Consider the following 19,487-nt stretch of genomic DNA (forward strand, 5'->3'; position numbering starts at 1 on the left):
ATTACTCAGCACCAAACATGTCCGCCATGGAAGTAGAAGATGGGTGTCGAGATGGCCAGGGGATGAGTCCAGTTTTGGGGTTTCTCCGAATCCAGGCTTGGATAGTGTGATTCAGCCAGACTTTTGAGACGCACCTGCAGAGAGTGCTAATATAATTTACAGCCTATGTAATCAAAATTGATTTAGTCTGTGAAGCCGGATGCTAAGGTAGATGAGACTACACTGTTATGCAAGCTGTACTTTACGTTGAATGGACTAGAAACTGACAAAAAACCATACAATTCTTAGTGTTAGAATATTTTTAATGACATTTTGTTGGCAGTTCTAGTTCAGCACTAATGTCTTAAGCCGATACCCACACAAGGCTTATTGTTGTAGATGGTCGGCAGGTGAAGCTGTCCCTGCTTTGACACAAGAACATTATCATGCATCTTCAATACTTAGGATAACAAGAGTGCTTGAGAACTACAACAACATAGCGAAATGTACTGCATTAAATTAGATTAAGCACATAATTCAGCTGAAGTTGGCAAGTCACTTCACAGACCCGTACAATGCTTGATGCTGGACTTAATGAGAGACCGGAAGTCAGCCTTCAAAATGCTTAATGTACTGATCCCACCAAAGCAATGGGATCATCCCCACTGCTCCTGCTAACAACCTGTTAATGCGTTCTGGGCTATAGCCTACAAGTGCAACTAACCTAGACATCAGCCCCCATTCACCATATGGTGACCAATTTACCATAGACAGCTAAACCCCTAGTCCACGTAAATTATTTTAGGCCGGATTATGCAAAACCTAAACTGCTCCTAGAACAACACACACAGGCTATGTCAAACACAGGCCAGGGTTTAGCACCCCATTCTTTCCAATAAATAATGCTCCCAACAGCACACGCTGCATACTTGGAATGGTGATTCTGTACCCCGCCCCCCTTTAGAAAATGCCTGCTGCCAATATTAGCAATGATGAGGAGTGGAAATATGAAGCAGGGCTGTCCCCACTAGCCCCACCCAAGTACACCATAAGAGGCATGCTCTTTTTTGTTTATTTGTTGTAGTTGTCATTTTCTACTTTTCAAATATAGGTCATCTCGCCATAGCAGCATATATGGTTTCGAGAGGACTAAAATACACATTTTTACATAACATATATGTACATTTTCACATAAAATTGTATTCATTTACATGGATTTGGGTTGATGTTTTTCTATCACATGCAATTGATTGCATGATTCTCCTTCATTATGATACTAGCACGGGGTGCTTCCAAGTTCAGGTATCAGAGAAAGGTTGTTTCAGATCTCTTTAGTCATAATTGCAGTTTTAAAAGGAAATTAATGGTAGCTATGCTTTGGGACACGTGTTGTGCATTCAAAAGCAATGCCCACATTGTGTCAAGAGTTAAAGTGCGATAGATGTTAAAAAATGTTCTTTCCTTAGTTCCGTAAGCACTAGGCATTGTACAATTAGATGTTCTAAAGTTTCTGCCTCGTTACTTAAGCCACAGACTTTGCATACATTTGTGTTGTTGCTGTTGCCTTCTTTATTTCTTGACACTGTTATGGCTCTAGTCGGCCATGGGTTGAAGCGTAATCTTTATAGAATTTTGGTATTTGATTAATCATTTGGGGGTAAAGATCCCATGTTTATATATTTTGTATTTTTTGCATATCTCTTCAGTATTGGCCCAATCCATGTGCCACATTTTACGCTTGGGTCTTTGAGGATTCAAGATCAATGTGTAATCGTCTACGTCAGCTTTCTCCATAATTTCGATGCATACATTTTTCCATATGCTTATCTTGCTCTTTGGGCTATTTTCATAGGCTTGTGATAAGGGTTGTATTATAGTTGTTTTGAATTCTTCTTTCATAAGGCACTTCCTGTAGAGAGACAGTGAGTTCCATTGAACAACAGCCTTCAGGGAGATTAACCCTAGTTCGTATTTTATGACTGAGATTGGTAGACGTTTGGGTAATGATAGTATTCTTTTCCAAAAGGAGTCTTCTAGGTAGTCCCAATTCGGCTGATTTTCCATGAATTTGGATTGAGTGCCATAAGTCAAGGCGGAATGACTTTTTGTTTATAGAATATAAGAACTGGCTGCCATGTGTATTTGCCATACTTGCAGTGGACCAGAGATGATTGAGAGCAAAGTGTTGTCATCTAGAGTTTAATTTCCGCTATACATGGTACGTCTGTTTTATTGTCATTTACATTTACTCCTAGGTATTTGTATTTGTGTGTAATTGTTAGAGGGATATTGCCAATGACCCATTTAAATTTGAAATTATTTGATGATTAAATCTTAAATGTATTGGATTTGAAGATGTTTATCTTTGGTTCGTTCTCGAAGGCATATTTTTCTAAAGCATCAAGTAATTAATCTTTGAAGATAGGAGTTTGGTCCAGCAAAATGAAATCATCGGCGTAAAGAAGCCATGCTATTGCGTGGTTGCTCAACTGAGGTGGAAAATTTCTGACCGTTCTATGTCCTATGTCCAATGCTGTAGCTAAGGCCTCTGGAAGGAAATGCATGATACGGTTGCTATTTTCTAAGCAGAACTTTAGTTCACAGTTTCTCACACAAAAAGTACATTTTCTGATGCATGACCGAGTAAGTGTCATTCTTCATATGTTTTGTGGCATACGTGGCTTGTTAGAAGACATGTTCAATTCTACTCTCACATTTCACATGAAAAGGATTTTACATGAATTTTTTTAAACCCACTATAACATTGATGGCGTGTGGTAAATATATGTAAAGAAGCAGCTGTACATGTCATTCGACACCACCTCCAAACCTATGTCATATTGGAAGAACAAGAAGACACTATGCCTGACCTCTGGTATTATTACAATACCATATCAAAGATATGAAAGACGTTATGCTCTCAGACAACTGTATCGATCGAATGTATCCACAAACTGAAGCGGCAGAGGGAATTCTGCAGACTTAATGGAGCTCGAAGACCTATAAGCAAAATCTGACGAGTGTAAAGTGACGTAATGAAGAGAAGAGATGGTGACACACTGAAACAATAGAAGAATACCTAAAGAATGAAGATGTAACTGAAGAAACAAAGCAAAAATGTATACAAGTGTGAAGAAATCATATACACAAAGAAGGAAAGTAACCAGACATGTAGTAAGACAATGCATTACTTACCGTAAAATCATTTCTGATGGTTGTATCTGCTTAGATTCACATGCTGTGCATAGGTCCGACATCCAGTGGTCACTGCGGAGTATTGCATTTTGTTTTTCGTAGTCGAAAAAGGGGACGTCGACAAGGCGTGTCTGTAACACTATCCTTATAGTGACGTGCGTTGTACCCACAATCCCTCACGCGTCGAGGTCCCTCTGTTTGTATTTTTCTGCCCTGAGGGAGCCTTCTAGACGTGAGTGAGTACAGAAAAGAGAGAAATATAGAAAAGGATGTCTATGTTCCTTCCATCCGAGCGGGGACTAAGGGTGGGCGCATGTGAATCTAAGCAGATACAACCATCAGAAATGCTTTTACGGTAAGTAATGCATTGTCTTCTGATGTTTGTTAATCTGCTTAGAATCACATGCTGTGCATAGACTAGCGAGCAGTACCCGGAGTTGGAGGTGGGTTATGAGAAGGAACAGTAGAGAAAAGATGTCTTAATACTGCCTGTCCCACCTGGGAGTCAGATCTAGAGTGTGCATCTAGACAGTAGTGTTTTGTAAAGGTGTGCACAGAACTCCAGGTAGCCGCTTTGCAGATGGACTCAAGGGGAACATTTGTAATGAATGCTATGGACGCCCCCGTGCCTCGAGTAGAATGTGCTCTTGGCCTAAAGGGCAGTTCTCTCTTAGCAAGAGTATAGCAGAGAGTGATGCATTGAACAATCCATCTAGAAATAGTGGACTTTGAAACTGCATCCCCTTCTCTTCCTGCTGCCACCGAGACGAAGAACTGATTAGTCTTCCTCAGTGGTCTGGTTCTTTCCATGTAGAACATGACCGCTCTGCGGACATCTAGTGTGTGCAGAGTCCTTTCTCCCAAGTTGGAAGGATTTTGATAGAACGCTGGTAGTTCTATAGACTGGTTTACGTGGAATTTTGAGATGAATTTCGGAGCAAAGAACGTGCGTAGAACCACCTTATCTGTGTAAACTGTAACAAAGGGGTCTAGAACAGAAAGAGCCTGTAGTTGACTTACTCTCCTGATGGAGGTGATGGCTATTAGAAAAGCAGTCTTAAGAGTGAGGTCTTTAAGAGATGCTTTGTGCATGGGTTCAAATGGTGAGCCCATGAGTCTGGTAAGTACCACGTTAAGGTCCCATCCGGGAGCTGGGTCAGCTATCGGGGGGGTGTATTCTCTTTACTCCCTCCATGAAGGCCTTTATAACAGGGATCTTCCACCACGGCACTTTGAGTTGGGAAGTGGTGTATGCAGAAAGTGCTGCTAGGTGGACTTTAATGGAATTGAACACTAGACCTGAATCCAATAAATGGGTCAGGTATAGAACAATATGTGTGGGAGAGCAGTCAATCGGGTTGATGCTCTTTCCTCTGCACCAGATGACAAATCTCTTCCACTTGCTAGAATAGCAGTGTCGAGTGTCAGGTTTTCTGGCTTCCCTGAGGATGTCCATGCATCTCTGCGGGAGCTGTAGATGTCCAAATTCTATGATCTCAGGAGCCAGGCTGCCAAGTTCATGTTCTGGGGGCATGGATGCAGAGTCCTGCCCTTGTTTTGTGACAGCATGTTGTACGGGCAGGGGAGTTTCACTGGGGGAGATAGAGACATCTCCATCAAGTGAGCGAACCATGGCTGTCGGGCCCACATTGGGGCCACCAGTATCATGGTTACTTGTTCGTGGTGCATCTTGTGCACCACCTTGTTGAGAAGGGGAGTCGGGGGAAAAGCGTAAACAAATTTCCCTGACCATTGAATCGACAGACCGTTCCCCTTGGATTGGTTCTGGGGGTACCTGGAGGCGTAACTTTGGCATTGTGAGTTCTCCAGGGTTGCGAACAGGTCTATTTCTGGGAATCCCCATTGCGTGAAGACGTCGAAGACGATGTCTTCGTGCAGTCGCCATTCGTACTCTTCGGGCAGGGGCAAATCTCTGCTGAGTTTGTCTGCCAGCAGATTGAGTTCCCCTGGTACATGTTGTGACAGTAGGAACATATTTTGTTTGAGAGCCCACTTCCATATATTTTGGGCCAGTTTGGACAGTCCTGGAGAGTGGGTTCCCCCCTGCTTGTTGATGTAATACATGGCTGTGGTGCTGTCTGTAAGGACCATCACTGTCCTGCCTTGTAGGTGTTCCTGGAAGGCTTTTAGCGCCTTGAACACCGCTAGTAGCTCCAGAAGATTGATGTGTTTGGATGCTACGTTCGGAGTCCACACTCTGTGAGCAGTCTGATGGGATAGGTGAGCCCCCCATCCTGTGAGGGATGCGTCTGTGGTAAGAGTGGCTTCCGCCGCGGGTGTGGCAAAGGGTTTCCCTTTTCCCAGGTTTTCCTTTGTCCACCACCGTAGCGAGAGAACTAAGGCCTGCGAGACCACCACTAGATCGTGCCATAGTCCGCTGGCCTGACACCACTGGCTGTTGAGCCACTCTTGCATCGGGCGCATGCGCAGGCGCGCGTGAGGTACCAAATAAATACACGACGCCATCATGCCTAGCAAGCGCATTGCTTTGCGTACCGTCACCTCTCGACCGGTCACATATTGAGGGATCTGAAACAGCATGTTTTGTATCCTCTCTTTGGAGGGGAAGACGAGGCCGTCCTTTGTTTGAATTAGAGCCCCTAGGAATTGTTTGATTTGGCTGGGGTCTAGGCTGGACTTCTTTTCGTTGATGGAGAAGCCCAACTGGAACAAAAGGTCTACACTCTTTTGGGTATTGGAGAAGCATGTTTCGAAAGAATCCCCTGTTATGAGCCAGTCGTCGAGGTAAGGGTAAACTGGGATGGACAACCTGCGCAGGTGGGCCGCTGCCACTGCCAGCACCTTCGTGAATACCCTTGGTGCTGATGCTATGCCGAAGGGTAGCACTCTGAACTGGTAGTGTTTGCCCTCTATCATGAACCGGAGGTATTTTCTGTGCGCTGGCAACATTAAAATATGAAAGTATGCATCTTTCATGTCCAATGTTGTCATGTAATCTCCCTGTGATAGCAGTGGGATCACTTCTTGTAAGGTCACCATACAAAACTTTTGGGGTTTGATAAACTTGTTCGCTGGGCGCAGATCTAATACAGGGCGCATGGTTAGATCCTTTTTGGGTACAAGGAAGTACACTGAATAAATACCTTCCGTTACCTGAGATAGAGGTACGACCTCTATGGCTCCTTTTTCCAGCAGTTGTTGTACTTCTTGGAGAAGGATGGCAAGATGTTCCGGTGTCATGCGACGTCCCCTCGGGGGTTTGTATGTTGGGGAACTGTTGAATTCGATGCAGTATCCGTGGGCTACGGTGGAAAGTACCCAGCGGTCTGACGTTATACCTCCCATGCTGGAAGAACGGATGTTATCCGGCCCCCGACCGGTGTTGCATGGGAGGGGACGCGAATCTTCGCGTCACTTGGTGTTGTTGGGGGCTTGGGAGCCTCTGGGGGTGGACCCCAGCCTCTTCCTTTGCCCCGACGCTGGCCTCTTTGGCTGAACTGCCCACTATTGGTCTGGAAATTGGTGGCAGGGTACTGTTGCTGCTGGTTTTGTTGTTGGCGTGGGCCACGAAAAAAGCGTTTGTTGCCATAGCTGCGCCTGGTAGAGGGCTTAGAGATTTGGTCAAGAGTTTTGATAGTATCGAACTCTTTTTTAGCCATCTCCAGAGCCTCATCCACCGCTTTCCCGAAGAGGTTTGAGTCTTCAACAGGTTTATTTATTAAAGACGCCTGTGTCTCCGGTTTGAACCCTGAGTTGCGCAGCCATACGTGGCGTTTTAGGAGTATTCCCTGAACCAGGGAACGTCCTGCCGTTTCTGCAGCATCCAGAGAGTTCTTTACAATACTCTGGTTGACCTGGGTTCCTTCGCCAATAGTTGTAAGCAGGCGTGTACGTAAAGGTTCCGGCGCTTCTTCGGCGTCTTTGCGCAGTTTGGCCCACTGCGCGTCCGCATAGCTAGCGAGCAAAGAATTGTTGTTCGCAATTCTTGCCGAAAAGGCAGCCGAGGATGTAACTCTTTTTGCAAGGGCATATAACCGCTTGCCCTCCTTGTCAGGTGGTGCCTCACTGGTGGAAAGTGGTACCCCTGCCCTCTTTCTTGTATTGGTTACTACCAGGGAATCCGGAATGGAATGTCCCCTGATGTACAGCGGGTCTGAGGGTGAAGGAGTGAAAAGTTTTTCAATTCTAGGATTGACCCCTCTGATTAATGCGGGTGTGGACAGCGAAGGGATGATTCTCCTCTTCACCGAAGCGAGGAGGGGAATGGTCTGACTGACCGGGGGTTTCTCCTTAATTACTCTTTCCACAAAGTCTAATTCAGGAGAGAGCTCCCCAGTGTCCAGTTCAAAATGTGCTGCTGATCTGCGCAACAGGGCATTAAATGTGGGCTGATCGTCAATGGGAGACGTGTTTCTAATAGGTGAATTGTCAGGAGGATTTAGGTTCAGGACATCAGTGTCGGAATATATTGATGGGGATTGCCAGGGGTGAGAAGGTCCTTCTTCTGGATTTTCTCCGAAGCCTTCTCCTACCAAGTCTGGGCTGTCTTCTAGACCTTCCTCCTGGTTCTGTCCCTCTTCCTCGTCCATAAAATCATCCTCTTCCTCAAAATAATGTTCTTCCCCAGTGAGGCCATACACACTATGGAAGTCTGAGGCTGTGTCCTGGTGGGGATTGACTAGTCTCGGAATTTTGGCCCTGGGGTCCTCCTGAGGCCCTTCTCTTATTCTCTTGGGAGTGGAAGGGTTCTGGGTATTCATAAACCTCTCCATTCTTTCCATGCAGAGATGGAGCCTTTCCATGGTTTCATGGGGTACCCCTGAGCGGTCTAGCGGGGGAAAAATAGTGTCTTGTAGCTGAAAACAGCTCGACCTCTCCCACAACGTCGAGGAAAGTGTCCCGTCGCCCTCCGAAAAGCCTTCAGGTGTGTTGGGAATCCCCTCGACTGAAGGAGATAGTCCCTGCCTTTCTTCAGGCTTTTTCGGCGTGTCTTTCGACCTCTGCGTAGCGCTCGACGTGTCTTTCGGCGTACGCTTGTGGGCGTCGGCTACCACGATCCTCGCCAAGCTCTCAGCGACTCGTTTGTCAGCGGAGGGCTGTGGTTTCGACGTTATGGGTGTCGATCACTCTACGGCGGCATGCGCTTTCTGCTGATGCACGCCGGCCGATGATTTGGGGGCGGCGCCCTTATTTGCCGAAAGCCCAGTCGCTGGTCGCGGCTGCAGTTGCGAGAGGGGCTTCGAACCCGAACGGTCCGAGGAGGCCGCCGGTGGAACCTGCGTCTCCTTGGGCGCTGATGCTCTCTTCGCCTTCGACGAAGAAGAGCCATGGGTTGTGTGCTTATGTGTGGTCTTGTGTGCGTCAATGTCGCCGGGGTGTTCATCCCCATAAGCAGGGCGTGAGCCGAGCCCGTCAGGGCCGGGGACAGACGACGAAGCGCGTGTGCGCTCTCTAGGGGGGTTTTCGACTTCCGTAGCGGAGGTCATGGTATCACGTTCCTCCTCACTGTCGGAGGTAGCAACGGTGGGTGGAGCGTTGGCCTTCGACATCGCGTAGGCCGCCCACCTCTTGACCCTACGGTCTTTTAGAGTCTTCGGCTTAAGAAGCCGACAAGCCGTGCAACCTTCCTCTTTGTGATCGAGGGGCAAGCAGCGGTTACACCGTGAATGCTTGTCCTTCCAAGTAAACTTGCCCTTGTCCTCTCCATAGCCAAGGCAATAAATCGTGATAACCACCCCAAGGGAAAGGAAGGGGAAAAGGAAAGGCATTCTCAGAAAAGAACCAGAGATGTCCCACGACCCCCACTCTCCCTACTGTATATGGCCTGCGAGGCCAGGCCACGTGTTCGGCAACGCCGAAGGATCTCCTCCGCTCGTCCCCTCCGTCGAAGATCTTGCTCGGCGGAGACAGCTTCACAACAGCGTCGAGGGGGGGATCGATATGTTCTATATTAATATTGGAAAACAACCAAAGGTCGAGGAGATGAAATCTGCAATGTCTCTCGAGGAGCTCCGCGTAAAGGCGACCAGTAGCTGGGCGGAAAAAAACAATCTGAGGGACCTCGACGCGTGAGGGATTGTGGGTACAACGCACGTCACTATAGGGATAGTGTTACAGACACGCCTTGTCGACGTCCCCTTTTTCGACTACGAAAAACAAAATGCAATACTCTGCAGTGACCACTGGATGTCGGACCTATGCACAGCATGTGATTCTAAGCAGATTAACAAATATCAGAAACATATATACACAGAAACACAAGGTAGATGAGTCACATAGAAACTTGCTGCAGTAGTAAATGTAACATGGGTAAAGCGGCCATGTTGAAAAGATGGATGTCGACTCTGAATAATAGTAAGCGAAAAGCATTAAGGAAAGAGACCAAGGCTGCAGAGCCGACAGGCACGAACAAAGGATGCATGTTTGGTCAAGGATCAAGGATGCCATAGTAAGAAGCAACTGCAAGGTGCAAAAGGAGTCAACGAGGATAAGCAATGTATGTAGGACATATTTCTCTTAGACAAAGTACATCTCTTAGATAAAGTAAATGAGTGACCATTTGCAAATGCCAAGTATTGTCAATTAAAGTTGCAGAAAGTATATGCAAGACAGAGCAACCAAGTCTCCAGAGGCCGAGGAGAGTAATGACACCCAGCCTAATTGAATCAAACAGCACTAAATAGAAAGGCAACATGGCTAAAATCATGCACAAATCACCCCTTCCTAAACTTGGAATATTCTCTACTTTTCAGAAATGTATGCCTTTCTGGCTTCCATTCAGCTTTCCTACACTTTTCTTCCATTCCGTCCACGCAGGTCCTATTGGACAAAAAAACGCCAAAATCGCCTACCTCTCACAAAAACGCTGATTAGCATATCAAAATATTTTATTTTGGTTTCCACTCAATCTGTTCTTGAAAGCCTGGAAAATTGTGAATCCAGCACAGCAAACCATTTGTTCCTAGCTCTTACAAGGAAAACACCAAACCTTCTTTGTACAACATTTTATTTGTATTTTCTGAAGAAAAAAAACCCAAATGTTCTCCTTTTGGTTATTTTCTCTCACCCCCCTACAGCAAGCTAGGATTCCTGTATGGCCTTACGACCGCCTACATGTGGGGAAAAAAGGGGCCAACTTTGGCCGCCATATCTCAAGTAACAAAGAAGTTACAAGGGATTGAATGGCGACATACCGAAATCAACAAAAAAGGCCTTGGCAGTGGGGGGGGGCCGCAAAGGGGGGGAATACCCATGGCAGTTAAGAGGTTAAGACGGTAAAGCCACAGCGGAGATATCATTTGTAAGGTAGCTCAGTTAGTTAATTCTCCAAATGCAGATTGTGCACAGGAATATGCAACACCTGTGTTCAGCACCTGGCTTAATATTCTGGTGGGATAATAGAGTGAATGCATTCAGCTTCCGATGCAACACAGCATTTCCAGGTGAATTAGTTCAGAATAAATGGTGGAAAACACTATTACTGTCGCTTTTTCTAATTGGCCAGATTTTCGTGCATTTTCTGGGTGGAGTTCGGGAGCCGAGTGGACACACCAGAGCCCCCTGTATTTCCCGCTCCACCAGACAAATGCGACCTTATGGATTCTCATGCTGGAAATAAGGAAAGGGATTCCTCTGGGATCTGCTTGGAAATGAAACCTGGTAAAAGTGGGCGGAGTCCAGAGGAAGCCATTGTCAATTCTGCCAGCAATCGCTAATTGCGTGAGGTATTCACACTCTTCCAAAGTGGAAAAGCAATGTGATTTCACCTGCCTTTTACGCTAAAATCTTCCATTTTGTGGCGGAAAAGTAAAAAACGTGCGCCAATGGAAGTGGTCCACTCCATGCAGTTTACTTTGTGCTTTGATGCTTGGGGGTTTTGCGTGATGCTACACATGTAATAAATAAATACATTTAACATGACCCCAGATAAATGCCAATTCATAATCAGAATGAGTGAGCATGGCATGTCGCTGGTAAGAGGATGTCCTGTGCTTTTTGAGTGCTTTGGCAAATGCCCCCAATTGCCATCTCGCGTTAAGCAGATGCTTAAACCCATCAGTGTAGATTGCACAATAATAAGTCGACAGAGGTATTTCAAATGGCCATTTTTGCTCTTTGGGTGACATTGTCAAATTGGGAGAATGTTGCCCAGCATGTGCCACTTTCTCTGCGGCGTGAATTGTGCCCACCCCGAGGAAGAAGTGTGAAAAACCCACAAGGGCACTTTGCCCTGCTCTTTCTGTGTGTGTCTTCGCCACAGGACGACACATGCCGACTCAGACATGGGTAAGTCTCAGGTGTCAAGCCTGTACCCTAGTTGATGTGGCAAAGGATTCCAGACTTCTGAGGCTGATAACATTAGTAGCATTGAGTTGCATGCCTCCTGACAGGTATGTGTGATAAAGTTGCAATGCAGAGCTGTTAGTGGGCTAAAGCAGGAGGCAATGTCTGCCCACCCTCAAAGGGTACGTGCAACCAAAATTAATAGGCCCCTCCCCATCATGGCTGTAGGGGTCAGGATCCAAACCAGGGAAAGAATGCCCTCCAATCATCCATGCCCAGCAGTAGGGTACCCCTCGTGCTCCAGGAACCCTGTTGAGCAACCTGTGTTTTCCAGGTGATACTAACATTATTTAAAGCCATAAGTCTAAAAGGTAATCGCTTAATTGCAGCTGGAAATTAGCTCCTGGCGTGATCAAAATGTCTTGACCAAGTGTGACATCATCCCCTTCATTTATAAGCAATATGTGTGTTCTCGCATTTCTTCATCCACTGAATAACTGTTAGAAACAAAGGCAAGAGTTGTGTCTCTTGTGTAGGCATTAGGAAGGCAGTTGCTGTAACGCTCACCTGATTCCCACGGAGGCGCAGGTCTGGCTTCGAGTGCTGGTGCTTCTTCAATGGTGAAGCGCAGGACACTGAAGATGGACAGGAAGGGCCCCTCTACTCTGGCTTCTCTGGCTCGCAGGAATATTCGCCTGTGCGTGAAAAGGGAGGATTACCTACTGACTGAGTTATGCTCAAGCCTCCCACTCTCTTCCAACCCTCCACGATACCCTTCCACGATTCCCCATGAAGTCTCACCTTAGGGTCAGGAAGGATGAGCTCTCCATCCTGCTTCTGATGCAGGGGCGCGTTGAAACCCAGTTACTTCACTGGATTGAGGATTGATGGGAGTTCAGGTAAGCTTGACTATTCAGGTAAGGTGCTGTAAAAGTTCTGCTGCAAGTTAAAAAGTCCAAGCTTAATAATACTGTTCATTGTCTTGTTGCAGCAAGTGCTAATGCTTATGTCTTTTTCCCCTTAGGGGCCGGGGTTCGGAATGCCGGAGAAATGGCGCCGACCCGAAGTGAAACGTGCAGTTCCAGTAAATGACAGGTAAGTTCTGGATGAGCGCTCGGGTAATGTCTTTGCATTCGCTCATTCAATGTCTTTGTCTTTTTTCCCCATAGGGGCCGGGGTCCGGAAAATGCCTGGAAGCGGCAAGACCCGAAATGAAATGGGAATGACCCAACAGGTAAGTCTTAGAAGGAAACTGAGCTTTTCCTATTCCTTTCCTTCTCTCACCTTGTTCTTGTCTTTTTCTCTCTAGGCTCTGGGAAGTGGCTGTGGATCCGGATGATCGCTGCTGAAGATGGAGGCGTCCAGGATAGGTGAGTGAAATGCAGCGCTGCAGCGATCGTAGCGAAATGCTTTTAAAAAATGAAGTCTTCCTTTTCAGAATCGTCGGTGTGATGTCTCCGTGGTGCTGATTTAGCAGGTAAGGTCTTTTGTCTCCCTTTGCAGGTGACCCAGGATACTGACAGGCGTGGCTGGGTTCAGATGCAGGAGCTGACACGGTGAGCGTCCAGCTGCGAGGAGCAGAACAACGCGAAGCGTGAGTTGCTGATCGGGTGTGGTTTAAATAACTTTGGAAGAAGTTCCAAGTGTGTATCCTTCCACCGATCAGGTATGTATCCTTCCCTGACCACACCCGGGTGGAAAGTAGTCCCACAGGTAAAGTAGTTCCATTCAGGCCTCAAGAGGGCCTGGATGTAGCAGCATGGTCTGCATCAGGTAAGTGCACATAAAAACACTTGAACACATGTCTAGCTTCATGAGCCTGGCGCCTAAGGCGCCAGGGCATGGGTCCAACATGAGCCTGGCCCCTAAGGCGCCAGGACTGTGTCCAAAGGGCCCCAGCTTGGGCCCGCTGGCACTCCCCTGGGGGAAATGATGCCTGCCTCTGGGGTTGCTGGGTCGGACCTGGCTCCTTGGAGGTAGGCATCATGACAGTTGCCAGCCTCTGGCATAATATGCCCATGTTCTTCCAATATTGGCCAGCTGTTGCCCTTTTATGGCCAGGTAGAACCATCATGGCATTGACTGCAAATGCCTTCGTCCTGCAGACAGAAAAGCAGAAATAAGAGGCCAATTCAAGACACGGAACAAATAGAAGTTAAGACAGACTGCAGCTGCCGTTGTTGTGTTAGGGAGAATATGTTGAGTGTTCAAGCAAGGAGGTATGTATTAAGCAAGCAAGCAGTGAGACAAGGGAGAGGCAAAAAAAGGTCAGAGGGGCTCTTTGAATAATGTAACGAGGCAGAGGACCCATGCTCTGCCGTCCTAGTAGCATATGAGAGAATCAAATAGATCAGGCTTTGCAGCAAATGTTAAACGAGAAAGGAACAGAGTCCAGCTCTGCATTCAGAATAACAAAGGCAAAGAAAGGCTAGGCTCTGAAGCCAGCGTGAGATGGAATAAGAGGGACCAGACTCATCGTGAGAGGCTGGCCCGGCCCTCGCAGGGGCACTAGAGGGGCAGCCCACATAGCGGGCTGCCCTCTGGCCACCTCCCTGGGTCCACATACACCCCACCTACTAGACATCCCCCGGGTCCGACACATACGGCCGCAGACCTGGGGAGTGCTTATAAGGGGGTGGGCTTGCAATCGCTCATCCTCCTTGTTTGCTGAACCCCTCCCACGCCCCAGAGGACAGTCAAAGTAGCAACATCACACACCTGGTCCCTCTACTCCCATAACAGGGCTTACTCAGAGGTACAAACAAGATTTCCTCTTTCTTTGAAACCCCCATCTTTCCATACCAAGAGACACACACGTCTCCAATACCCACGCAAAAAAGTAGCAATTTGCAGTTGGTCGAAAAGGCTTCAACTCCTTTATTTGGCAGGAGTCCACTTACAGGTGATCTGCCTCTTAACGAGCTGGCGTCCTAGCTGTGGCCCACTGGAAGTAATTGTTATTTCCTCTCGCTTACCATGAGCTCATAGTCAGATGAAAAATACAGAAATGCAACATACAAAGACATGTTCATTGCTGCTACATCCTTTAATTTTCTTGTTTTCTTTTCTTCTTTTCTCCTGTTTTATACAGTGATATTTGTAATTTAATACGTACTGCTATTTTAATTCTAATTTTGTGAAAAGTCGAGTTCTTTGACTAAAACACAATAAATAAATAAATAAATAAATAAATAAATAAAGCAAAGATCCCAAGATCCCCAAGATGTCCCCTGTCCCCCCCCAGATTTTGTGCGTCTCCTACGCCCCTGGTTTGGCAAATGACAAAATATAGTCTATTGTGTTTTCTAGAACTGAAAAACTTTGCGGGGTTGCATGTGATAAACTGGGGCATCTGAGAGATGTGTGGATCATGTGCAGAGGGCAATCACGTGGTATCCTGAGACCTGCCAATCCTGTTCAAAGAGTGCACTTAAAAATGCCTTAAAAACCCAGCAATGGATTACTACAGATCCAAAACTATCAACAATTGGAATAGATTTAGCAGCTATCTGCTGATATCATCGTTCACATAGAGCACCTTTGCCTTATTGGATTATAGTAAGCATCAAAGCAACTGGCAAAAAGTCAATGTCTAGCTATAGATATTTGTCGTCAACACTGTAGATCCATGTTTCATATGTTGTTGTTCAGTCTGTGAGGAAAGAGCACAGTTGGGAAGGAAAATGTGTATTGCCTTCCTTCACAGTACAGATTTAGTTATTTGTTTAGAAGAATAAATTAACTTGTGATGGTAGTTGTGTGATCTCACCGGGAGAGACTCCCCTTTGGGGGACAAAGACTGCTGTTCCTGTGAGGAATTCCCTGAGCCACTCACCTTAATGGCATATATGGGACTATCAGAAATGAAGAACAGCATGAAATCCAGATATTTGACTGAAAACAAAGCTACAATATGTCATTACAAACAAGAAAGATTGTCTCTTTAAGGAGAAACCTCCATTTAACTGAGACGAGTAGACCGGAAAAGTAGGACACGTCGACAAGAGGTGAAGCAGAGAGAGAGCATAAGCAGGGGAAGTCCCCTGACAGCATGACAGCTGAGAGAGGTGGAGCCAAGGAGTGCCACAGAGCCCACGACTTTCAGAAGTGACCTGAACATGAGATTGAAACGCTGGAGACCCAGCGTTCATGTGGACTAGAGAGCAGAGGAGAAAGGAATCCCAGTCCAGGTGGGGTGTGAACATGACAGCTTTGTGTTGGGCATTGCACCCGTTCAACGATGCCGAAACCGCCACGTTGAGCGAACAGTGAGGTGTCCAATTACTGGCAGCCGTACCTGGTCGCAGAGAAGGAGAAGACCAAGAGCGAGATGCCTGTGGAGCGCACGAGAGAACGAGGAAAACACGAAGCAAGTACTGGTCCCGGGGACGTTTCCTTACAACTCAGAGGTAACCGGGAGAAGCAGGGGACAGCTGAGGAATCATTATCTATCTGGAAAAACTCATCCCAGTGAAATTGAAGAGCTATGGAATAGAAAGAAGATAAACTGAAATTGTAACAATGTGAGAAAGATAAACACGATTAAACCTAGAAAAGAGACCATTAAGCATTGGATACAAATATCCTGAGAAAAGGGGACATTATCCCATAGAGCATGGAGTGCAGTGTGGAAAATATCAGAAAGAGAATCCTAGGAGTATGAAGTGAAGGCCAGTAAAGTCCATAAAAGAGTAATGCTAAGTAGGCCACCTCAGCAGAGGGAGAATATTAATCTTTCAAGTGGGTTTGGAGTTTAGTGTCGGGACAGCCGGTCGGTCCCCTGCGCACCTTCTATTGGTGGTTGTGGTTTTGCCTGCAGCCTGGCACATGGTTTGTCTGGAAACCAAACTCTTGGGTTCCCGATTGGTTTGATACTTGGTGGGGTGACAAAACCGTGTTTGGTGTGGGAACTGGCAGGATTGAAGGTCCAATATTTGATAGTCTTGCTGATTGTTAAAATTTTGTGATAGTCCAGTCTTGAATGTTTTTGCATGGTGTTTTATTAGTATTCAGATATAGCATGACCAGTGTGGCATCTTGTGCCAGGAGTGGTGAAACAACAATCCGACGCGCGTTTCGACCGTAGTCTTTATCAAGGCTGTAATGGGCGAGAGGTGCGGTGTGACATATGTGACGGAAAGAATACAGCGCAGTGGCATCGTGTAGGATTCACAACATGTTGGGGACAACATAATCAATTTGATCCATCATGGTTTGTCGTAGATTTGCATGGGTGATAGCAATTTTTTCCCAATAGCAAGTAAGACAGCAATACATGTGTGTCAGCACACGTGGTGAGAGGTGAGTTTGTGGTGGTTAAGAAGGCATTCTGAATTAGAATATATGTTGTCACATAGTAGAGACATAATCATCAAGAGTTAGGAATTTGATGTAGCAGACATAGTACCAAGGATGGAAGAAGGGAGAGAAAAGTGAGTAAGAAGTTAGAGCCAGTTTACGGGGCGAGGATGCTTGCTGCAGGAAGGAGTTCATTAGAAAATGCCAGGGCAGCAGTGCTTACCAAAGGAGAAATTAGCAGCAGGCTCGTGGTGGAGCTGGTAGGCAATTGACCCCGATTAGGGTGCCAGGTGGAGGCTTGTTAACCTCATCTTTAAGGAAACGGAGGAGCTATATTAGGGCAGGGTGGCCAGAACCCTAGTAGGGGCGAGTGGTGCAATAGGATGATGAATCGGGTGGACAAGTTAGGTTAGAGGGTGGGGTTGCACACGGGTTGTAGAGGCGAGCGGGGGTGTGACCCGGCCCATCCCCAGGCGACCACGAGTTATAGCCCATATAACTGACTAAACTGCAAGATCCCTGAATTCCATTGCACCAGGTGCCCTTTGACGACCAACCCCAAAAGTAACAAGTCCTGAAAAGTTCAAATAGGACAGACGGCACACGTTGTTGTGTGACAATCTTATGATTTGTATTGCGAGCTGCTGGGAGGGATACATCATAGTTCAAAATGAGGGTGGGGACGTTGGAGCCGGACGGTGTGGAAGGGAGTGAGTTAAATGTGTGTGTGAAGGATAGAGTGCCCCAGAACCTCTTGTAGCAGTCTTAAGGCCTGCCAGGTGCACAGTATAAATGATAAAGTAACATTGTGTTAGGAGCGTAGTTAATTTGGTTGTTGACCTTCATCAGTGAGAAGAAGATGATCTATGAGGCACCCACATGATAGAAGATGGACCGACTGGGCTGTAACCAATGACCTGGCATCCCTTATGGGGCAGGCGATCTTGTACAGGTGCACACCAACCAGCCGTGCAGTTTTTTACTGTATATGTTTAGGTCATTAAAGACAATGGCCCTCATTACGAGTTCAGCGGTAACCATGACGCTATTGGTGGCATGGCTGCCGCCGAAATTGCGTCGGGGTCCGGGTCCTCGGAATGAGGACTTACCGGGCCATTCTGAATTCGGAAGGCCCGGTAATTCCTCCCTCCAAGGACCCAGACACGCTCTTTCCCCTTTCCCATTTCAGCCCCCATAGGGCTGAATGGGAATGGGAGAGGGAGCAAACAACGGGCCATTACGAGATGGCCCGTTGTTTGCTCCCTCTTCCCCTCGCGGGACCCGGTAAGCACGCCTGGTTTTCCCAGGCGTGCTTACCGTGTCCCGCGAGGGGAACTCGTAATGCGGTGGTACGGAGTGAACGGCGCCGGCACCTTTTACAGCGCCGTTCACTCCGTACCACCTGGGTCGTAATGAGGCCCAATGTGTTTCTTTATAATATTCTGCCTGTACCCTTTCTGGCAGAATGTTCTTAGCAGCAGAATTCTTTGCTGTTTCTCTCATCTGAGTGTGAGACTAAAACTTGTTATCCTTACAAGATCGACTTAGGTCTTTCTTCCCTAGTGGGTTGTATTCTCTCTGGTGTTCAGGGAATTGCCTTCAATAGTGGAAGGGTCAGGCAGAACTTGTTTGTGGACATCAGACTATTTTTATTTGGAGACTTTCTGATGGCTGACAAGCACTTTTGTTATTTATATAGGCAGCGAGTACCCTCTTAGCAATAGGAAAAGATGGGCATTACTATTATAATTTAATAAATAACCAGTTCCAATGTCTGTCTGTGCCATTCTTTTAACCTGCCACGGCATCCTTTTGAGTGGCAAATGTTATGTTATTGACTCCTCCGGTTTGACCCTTGCACCTGGACCACCTACTACATCTATCTGATCCTCTTTCGTTTACTACTAATGTATTGACATCTCGCTTTTAGCATGCCTCCTCTTTCCCTTATTGCATTCACTAAAAAGCTTCTATACTTTCTGCTTTCTCCATTCCTTATGGATGCCAATATTCCTGTACATTTTACATGCCATTCCTCCCATCATACCTGCTCACGGCATGCCTCTAGTCTTATTTCTCCTTTGGTCCTCCATCCTCCCTCCACAATTTTCATCGGCATCTGGGATGTCATATCTGTTTGCAACAAATCTCACTCACTCTACCCTTTATCTATTCAACAGCTCAACTTTCAATTTCTCTGCCTCACAGAAAACTGTATTCCCCCCTACTAACACTACTACTCCTTCCCCTCTCCTTATTTCTTTCACACCCTCGTCCTACTGGTTTGGTGGCGGTGTAGGCATGCTCTCTCATTCTTCCTGTTCTCATCAATCCCGATCTTTGTCTATCCCCGCCTTTCTCTGTTTTGTATACCATTTTTCTTTTTCAAAGTCCTTTCTAGTCTCTTTCCTTATTAGTTACCGTCCCCCTGGCACACTCTCATCCTTTATCTCCGATTTCAATGCCTTCCTCCCTTTAATTCTACCCTCTAGCCCCACTCTCTTTGTACTTGGTGATTTTAACTTACATCTTGATTCTATTCATTCTACTTCTACTTTTCTTCCTCTTATCATCTTTTCCCTCTAGATTGCCCCAACAAAATACCTTGGGATCCTCTTTGGATCTCATATTCTCTTCGGTCCGCTGTAATGCCTAAGTTTCCTCCCTTCCCATCTATTCATCACTTCCCATCTATTAGATCACTTTCTCCTTTCTTTTCCTTTCTTCATTATCCCTCTTGCCCATTCAAT

At 46.5% G+C, this 19,487-nt stretch overlaps 1 protein-coding gene across 1 annotated transcript in view; it reads right to left on the reverse strand.

Annotated features, from left to right (window-relative positions):
• The window catches only part of LOC138453423 (CD109 antigen-like), a 1,481,241-nt gene that overhangs the window by 599,951 nt on the left and 861,803 nt on the right, over positions 1-19,487 (reverse strand). The window lies entirely within an intron of this gene.

This window comes from Ambystoma mexicanum, chromosome 4p (assembly GCF_040938575.1).
Source record: "Ambystoma mexicanum isolate Mex_15411 chromosome 4p, UKY_AmexF1_1, whole genome shotgun sequence".
In the NCBI taxonomy this organism is placed as follows: domain Eukaryota; kingdom Metazoa; phylum Chordata; class Amphibia; order Caudata; family Ambystomatidae; genus Ambystoma; species Ambystoma mexicanum.